Source organism: Apostichopus japonicus, chromosome 20 (assembly GCF_037975245.1).
Source record: "Apostichopus japonicus isolate 1M-3 chromosome 20, ASM3797524v1, whole genome shotgun sequence".
Classification (NCBI taxonomy): Eukaryota; Metazoa; Echinodermata; class Holothuroidea; order Aspidochirotida; family Stichopodidae; genus Apostichopus; species Apostichopus japonicus.
This window is the reverse complement of record NC_092580.1, coordinates 9,726,230-9,733,874: the sequence shown is the minus strand read 5'-3', so window position 1 is coordinate 9,733,874 and position 7,645 is coordinate 9,726,230.

The following is a 7,645-nucleotide window of genomic DNA, read 5'->3' as shown; positions in this document are numbered from 1 at the left end:
GTTCAATCAATTGTAAGGTACCTCTCAATCGAATGTATGGTACCGTTAATCGAATGTGTGGTACCGTTAAATCCAAAGTGCAGTACCGTTAGATCGAATGTGTTGTACCGATAAACAGAATGTACGGTACCGTTAAATCGAATGTGTGGTACCGTTCAATCGAATGTACGGTACCGTTCAATCGAATGTGCGGTACAGTTCAAACGAATGTACGGTACCGTTCAATCGAAGGTGCGGTACCGTTCAATCGAATGTGCGGTACAGTTCAAACGAATGTACGGTACCGTTCAATCGAAGGTGCGGTACCGTTCAATCAAATGTGCGGTACAGTTCAAACGAATGTACGGTACCGTTCAATCGAAGGTGCGGTACCATTCAATCGAATGTGCTGTACCGTTCAATCAAATGTACGGTACCTCTCAATCGAATGTACGGTGCCGTTCAATCGAATATGCTGTACCGTTAAGTAAAGTGAGCGGTACAGTTAAATTGAATTTGCGGTACCGCAACTTTCAATCGAATGTACGGTATCGTTCAATCGAATGTGCGGTGCCGGTTAATCGAATGTGATGATGTCCAAGGCAAGCGAAACCACCATCGTTACAGTTAAACACATCACTGCGTGGACAGGGAACGGCCGAAACCATATCGTTACAGCTACACGCACGTGGACGCGAAACCATCCTCTTTACAGCTAACACATCACTACGTGGACCCGGAAAGGCGTCAAATTGGTGGAAACATTAAAACGAAAATATTATAAATAGTTTACAAAGGCTTCCACACGTATCTTTAGGTTCACAGTCATTTCGAAAACATGTTTTTACTATTTTTGTTTCAAGAGAAAGTTAAGCAATCCTCTTTCTATCAATTTGATTATAAAGTTCTGCAAACGGAGATCTGGTTTCGAGCGTATGTTATTCTTTTATTCAATGATGTAGATTGTTATGACGTCACACCTGTCAAGTTGCCTACATCAGTGCTAACGGGTTTCACTTAAAGGTATTCCTTGCGGGTTGTCTATGAGCAAACATGCACAGGTATATATATATACAGGCGCGTATCCAGGGGGGCGTTGGGGGCGCGCGCCCCCCGGGTAAGAAAAAGAGGAGAGAAAAAAAAAGGAAAAAAGAAGGGAAAAAAGGAAAAAAGAGGGGAAAAAAGAGGAGGAGGAGGAGGAGGAGGAGGAGGAGGAGAGGAAGAAAGGGAAAAGAAAAAGAAGAAGGAGAAAAAAAGGAGAAAAGGAGGGAGTAAAAGAAAAACGCCAAGACACCGGAAAGAGAAAGAGGAACAGTGACATCATAACAGCGCTGAACCCTATTATATACACATGGCCGGGTAGCAAGTGACGGATCGAGGATTTCGGAAGGGGCGTGCGCCTCACCCTACCCCTTACACCGACAACTCCATTTTTGACGTTTCCATTTTTCCTCTCTCACTAATGTATCTATATATATATGGTCTATTATAACGCGTGTGTGTGTATGGACGCCTTAAGCAATTATGCTATGAAACCGACTGTGGCTGGTCTCGAACTCGACCGAGTCGTCGGGGAACATGACGCATTTCGGGAATGGGGCGACCGCCGCCCCCTCCCCCCCCCCGAGCATATTTTTTTTATGATATCGCTAGTAAATTCGACATAGAAAATGCTTAGATGCAACTTACAAGGCATGGGAAGTGTCATTTCCAGCGATCTGGGAGGCATTTTCGGCCAAAATTTTCTTGTACGCTTCGCGCCAACTCGTGATGGCGCTACGCTTAGATAGTTTGCCTACAGGCTTCGCCCCCCCCCCCCCCACCTTGGCAAATTATTCGCTACGTGCCTGTTCGAATTTGTAAAGCAAACAGCAGATATCACATCATATCAGTGAGCATGAAAATGGCGTTCCAGGATGAACAGCCTCAAAACTGTCTATGTGTAGTCATAGACGAAGGAGTCAAATTTGATTTGGGGAGCTGTAACGACTTGCCCGAAAAATATGACCAACATTTTCGCGCGCTCCGCGCGCGTTCAACATGTTAATGTCAATATCATATAAGCAAGCATCGGTTATTACATCGCATGCCATCATGTACCATGCTCATATAAACAACGAATTGTCCTATGTAGGAGAAAAATCATGGAGGTCCAATTATGTCAAAACTCTCTTTTACATTAGTAATGGCGAATTAGTCGGCCAAGCTTAGAACTTTATTTTAATTACCAAGGAGATAATTTTGAAACTATTCATTTTCTTTAGCTACATCATTGCAATGTATTTTTCTTTTAGTATAGGTGCCCGAAAAATTCTCAGCATATTGCCCGAATTTTCAGAAAGAAATATTTCGTTAGCCCCCCCCCCCCCCGCCTCCTTGAACTATGTGTGTAGTGTTCGGTTTCGGAAATATCTGGTATTTTTTTATTTCCTTCAACGAAGTTTTATAATAGCCGTTATAGGAGGTTTCAATATTTGTACACCAATAAATTAACTGTGTCTGAATTTTCGAAAATTTCCTGACCAACATTCTTCATCATACTTCCCTCTACTCGTGCAATTTTGACCAGTCTGTTAGGGGTTCAAGGAGGTTTTTCTATATTGGTTGTCCATAGATGAAATTTTTTGCAACATTATGGGTAGGTTTTGAAGTGAGTTTAATCACGAGAAATGTGATTTTGAAATTCTGAACAGAAAATGGGCTTAAAACCTTCAAAAGTGGGGCTGTCGGGTATTGTGGGCCGCGACGTAGAATCACCTACAAAAAGCAATGATCCACAGGAGATGCGATGAGGTCGAACATGGTGTGTGACTGGTGACAATCTTCAAAAAGGTTATGGATGGGAAAAAAACTATTGGGAAATACTTGGTTCTCAGGCAAAAGTGTACATCTGGTTGGTCATTTTCAAGCCCGAGAAGTGTCATTTCCGGTGATCTGGGGGGTATCAAAACCAGAAATTTTCTGGTACGCTGCGCGCCAACCGATGGTGGCGCTCCGCTTAGATAGTAATTCGCGCCCCCCGGGTTAGAGAATCCTAGATACGCCCCTGATATATATATATATATATATATATATTTATATATCAGGGTTGTTTTAAATAATACTGTGCTTGCAGCATCATACCCTATAACTTTGGCTGCAACTGAATGGAGAACACATTGAACTTTTCCATCCAGAAGTCGACTCACACATTGATTACCTTGCCTGTGGCTATCAAAAACCCATCTTTGATTTTTGCCATCCCTTTATCAATTCCCTGAAGGAAAATGTTAATTCTGACTTTATTAAAACAAGTCTGATAATTATTTCCTGTGATTCCGAAATAAAGAAGCGATCGTCCCCCTTAAGACGTCTGAGAAAATGTTGTTTGTAAATTGTATTTGGTTGATAATATTTGACTTTTCATAATATCCCCTACTAATTCCTGTACTTGAATAACGTTTCTTAAAGTGGTGAGTGGCACTTTCCTTTAAGATAAAAAAAGGCGCAAATATATCTTCGCTAGTCTCAACGGTAAATGAAAACTTAAAAGGTCTACGGCAAACCTAGCCAATTGCCCCATATTCAGTACATTTGTTTTATGTGATAATCGAATTCAAAATCTGTTGAAATTTATTTTCGAAAAGCCCTTTTCGTCTCTTACATAGATATACACATTTGAAGTTTTGATACATCTGAGGAAACTCATTCAATATGTGCAAACTATGACGTATAGTGTGTTGCGCTCATCAAAATTACTAATTTTACCCCTTAATAAGTTAACCCCTAATTACAACCCCACAAATATAATTTGAATAATGTGATGTTCCTCTTTTCAAAGAAGACAATGAAACATCAAACAAATCTGTGTTCAGTTTCCTTGAAACGAAGGTTGTAAAAACATAGAAATAACATAACAGAAAATTAGGCAGTCACTCCCTTTACATCATCAATGTGCATAATTAGCAAATGTTTATTCATAAAACTAGAATCATGAAAAGACCCGTTTGGTGGATATTGATGACAGTGGCAGCTATTTTCATGATTTCTAATACCTATTACAGTGATAAAGACAATGCTGTTCCATAGGTGTCCGTAGACATTTAACGTTAATTTGCAACCAGAAATGGAACCGAAAAATTGATTGCTGCAAAAAAGGCTATACAAGATGATATCTCATCAGGATCAACTAAGAAAGCGGTGTCGTCTGCGTGAGGTAAATCCGTTCAGAATCCCAGAAGAAGAAGAAGCATGACTGCTATGCCGCAGCAGGATCGAAGGGTCAAACTTGAACAGATTAAGAACCTTTCTTGTAAAGCGCAAAGAAACACCATCTGATGCTTTTCACATTCAATAGCAACAATGATAGCAGGACTTTGATCTTCATCAAGTTTAAACATTACATCGTAGATAGTATTAATGTTGTCCCCGATGTATCTACCCTTCATACAGCCACTCCTGGTCCGGGGAAATCAAATCAGAAATAACGTTTTTAACACGATTGGCTATGACGAGTCAATCTTGTAGGACATATTTAAGAGCAATATTAGTCTCCAACTATTATGAAAAACGTCTAGTCTTTTGTGAACTACGAATTCATCTGTAAAGACTACAGTCACATGTTGAATCATATGATTTCATAATGTGCTTAATCTCGGATTATGATTGTGCCAAAGTTCACTTTGTAGACACTTAACGTACTTCTCTCTATTTAAAAATTTTCAATTGAGAGCAAATTTTTATTTCGTTAAACATTAAAGGATATGCCGTGCAGCTAAAAGTTGTTGAATATCTGCCAATTGGAGATTGAAATACTTTAGGCAAGCCAGCCCCATGAAGACACGATAACAATAATGATAGTGTAAGGGGCTAGAGAATGTATGTAGGGTTAGTTTGACATTGTATTGTTTATTTGGTTACCTAACCTTACAGTCTTATTGTTTAAATAAATAGAAAATGTTATTTTTTTTCTTGAAAGTATAGTTGCACGCAACTGTAACAGTGGCACTAACAACTTTCCTATTCCAAGATATGATCGACAGATATTCGTCGCGGTAAAAGTGTACACATAGCACTTCTTCAGTTTACAATAATGTGCGCCCCCCCCCCTCACCCTGGTCAGAGTGGATCGAGTCGTTTGGTTTGCGAGCTCATTCTTGGGTGACTGTTATTAAGAGATATAGTTATGTCTATACAGTTGGTGTGCATTCGAACACATGATGCTGTTGATATTCCATACGTCCCTGTTGACTCTCCATATGAATGGTACTGCTGCTTCTTAAAGGGAGTGAAGACTCGCGCACAAAGAAACGGCTGATGCCAGTAATCTGACCTAGTTTCGAATGAGGTGTAACAGAAGTGTTAGACACCACCATCGATCCCAGAAAATACACACACAGCTTGCTACCGTCAGTAATTAGACACTAGTGTACAGTCAATACATGCAGCTACGGTCAATACCCACAACACAGTGTACATATAGCAGCGATGGACACCTCAGGTCCAGATGAAAGATAACAAGTTATCACGTTTCCTTACTGTCTGCATTTTGTAGCGACAAGAAGAAAACTTCACTTGCAAGCAAAGGAAAGTTAACTTTTCTTCAGGGGGCGGCACGCGGTTTGGGGCGAGTCTTCAATCGTTAAAGACGCAACTGACCTTCATAAATATATGAAGGCGTGGTATCTTCGGATGACCTTGTAAAGTTTCTCCCATACAGTTCGGGTGAATATTGTTTGGTGAAATTTCTCCGTTTTCTATTCCTCCCTGCAGATCATCTTCAGCAGTTGAATAGTATTATCTGTCATTACCCTTGATCTCCCTCAGGCGAGCCCGACTCTGTGCCGTCTGCTGCTGCTTGTGTGGCTGGAAGATTTTAAATTGAGTAGAGGCGAAGTTTGTTCTGAGTTGGCGTACAATGTATTAAATACGATTCCTGTGCTGCTGGGTAAAGTTGCTGCTTATCGTGTTCTGCAAGTGAGGTTAAATATGTACAGAGAAAGAGTTGATGGAACGGCTTTTCTAGCAAGGTTAACCTCTCTCAGTTTCATATTGGTGGCGACTCTCAACGTGAAATGTCTCAGAGATTTCTGCAAAGTATACCCTATATGAGAAAATATTCCCGTGAAGACTATATAAAGATATCGTTAGTGTGGACCACCGCTTGTATCTCGCTTCAGTTCTCAGTGGATGCACTCTATCTGATCAGTTCTTCCTTGTACAGTCACTGTACTATGAATAGTAACCTCCTGTGGTGATCACGTCAACATTATGCGACGTAATTCTTAAGCTTGTTGGAGAGCAGATAAGTGGTATCAAGCAATTTCACTTATGGATAGAAATTATGCATTAAGGATGGTTTATTAGATTAATAGCAAAAGTACATATAAACAAAGAAGAAATGGTTACCACAGAATAGATAACGTCAGACACTGCATGATTTAGGGGTGAATGTATCCAAAGGTGGATTAACGGGGAAGGGGACATGGTCTACAGTAACACCTGATAAGGTCACTGGCGGATCCAAGGGGGGCCATGGCCCCCCCCCCCAAAGGTGAGCCAAAAAGTGTTTCCGAACATCCGCTAAATCATATTATTGGAAATTAAAAAAAATCGAGAGGAATAGCAGTGGTAGACTAGTCTAAACCCTTTCGTTTTCTGGTTTAAAATTAAATGCAGAGCTCCCAACTGACCCGCAATTCGCGGGAATTTATTTTTCATTCTAACACCCAAACCCGCTGACCCTCACAAGCGTCCGAAAAATCTGCATTGTAATTGTCAAGTATACATAAAAAAAATGCATCAAATTTTGACTTAGCAACCATCATTTCTTTAGCATTTAGCATAATAGAGTATAAAACCTCCTTTACAGCATCATTTGAACCTCAGATTAGCCTATATTTCTTTTCATTGGGGCGAGCAGCGAACATTTTCATGCCACGGGAAAGAATGAATTATCACCTACTATTCAATTTATTGATGTTACACACACAAAAATGCTTATTTTCTCAGAAAATTTTGGGTGACAAAAGCCTTTCTAAATGCCACCATTTTACATGTAGGCATCACCAGGATTCCAAAAAAATTCAAAAGGGGAGGGGGACCCTCCCCTTAACCCCTCCCCAGGACGGCGATTCGTGGCATGGACCAGCATTTGCCTTCTCAAGAGCTGGGAGCTATGTAAATGTATGAGCATGAGGATTTACAGTTTAACACCATTTTGCAGTTACAGGCTGGTTGTAAGAAATTTATAACCTATGAGAAATAAAATTTCTTGAGAAAGATGATCCCAACTTTGTTTTATAAATATTTTAGAAAATTACACCTGGGAAACATTTTTTTTAGAAGTAAATTAACATCACCATTGTACACTTTTGTCACACCAAATTGCATCTGAGGGCATTCAGCAATAGAAAATTTTCCAAAGGGGAGGGGCCACCCCCTCCCCTTAAACCCCTCCCCCATATCACTCTAATGCCATTTTGGCCCCTCCCAAACAAAGGCCCTGGATCCGCCAGTGGATAAGGTCAGACACTGAAGATATCGTCAGACACTGCATGCATTAGAGGTGAATGTATCCAAAGGTGGATTAACAGGGAAGGGGAGAGGGGGAGGGGACACGGTCTACAGTAACACCTGCCAATTTCAATATGTCAGAAATATAGAAATAATCTAAAAGAGAAAACAG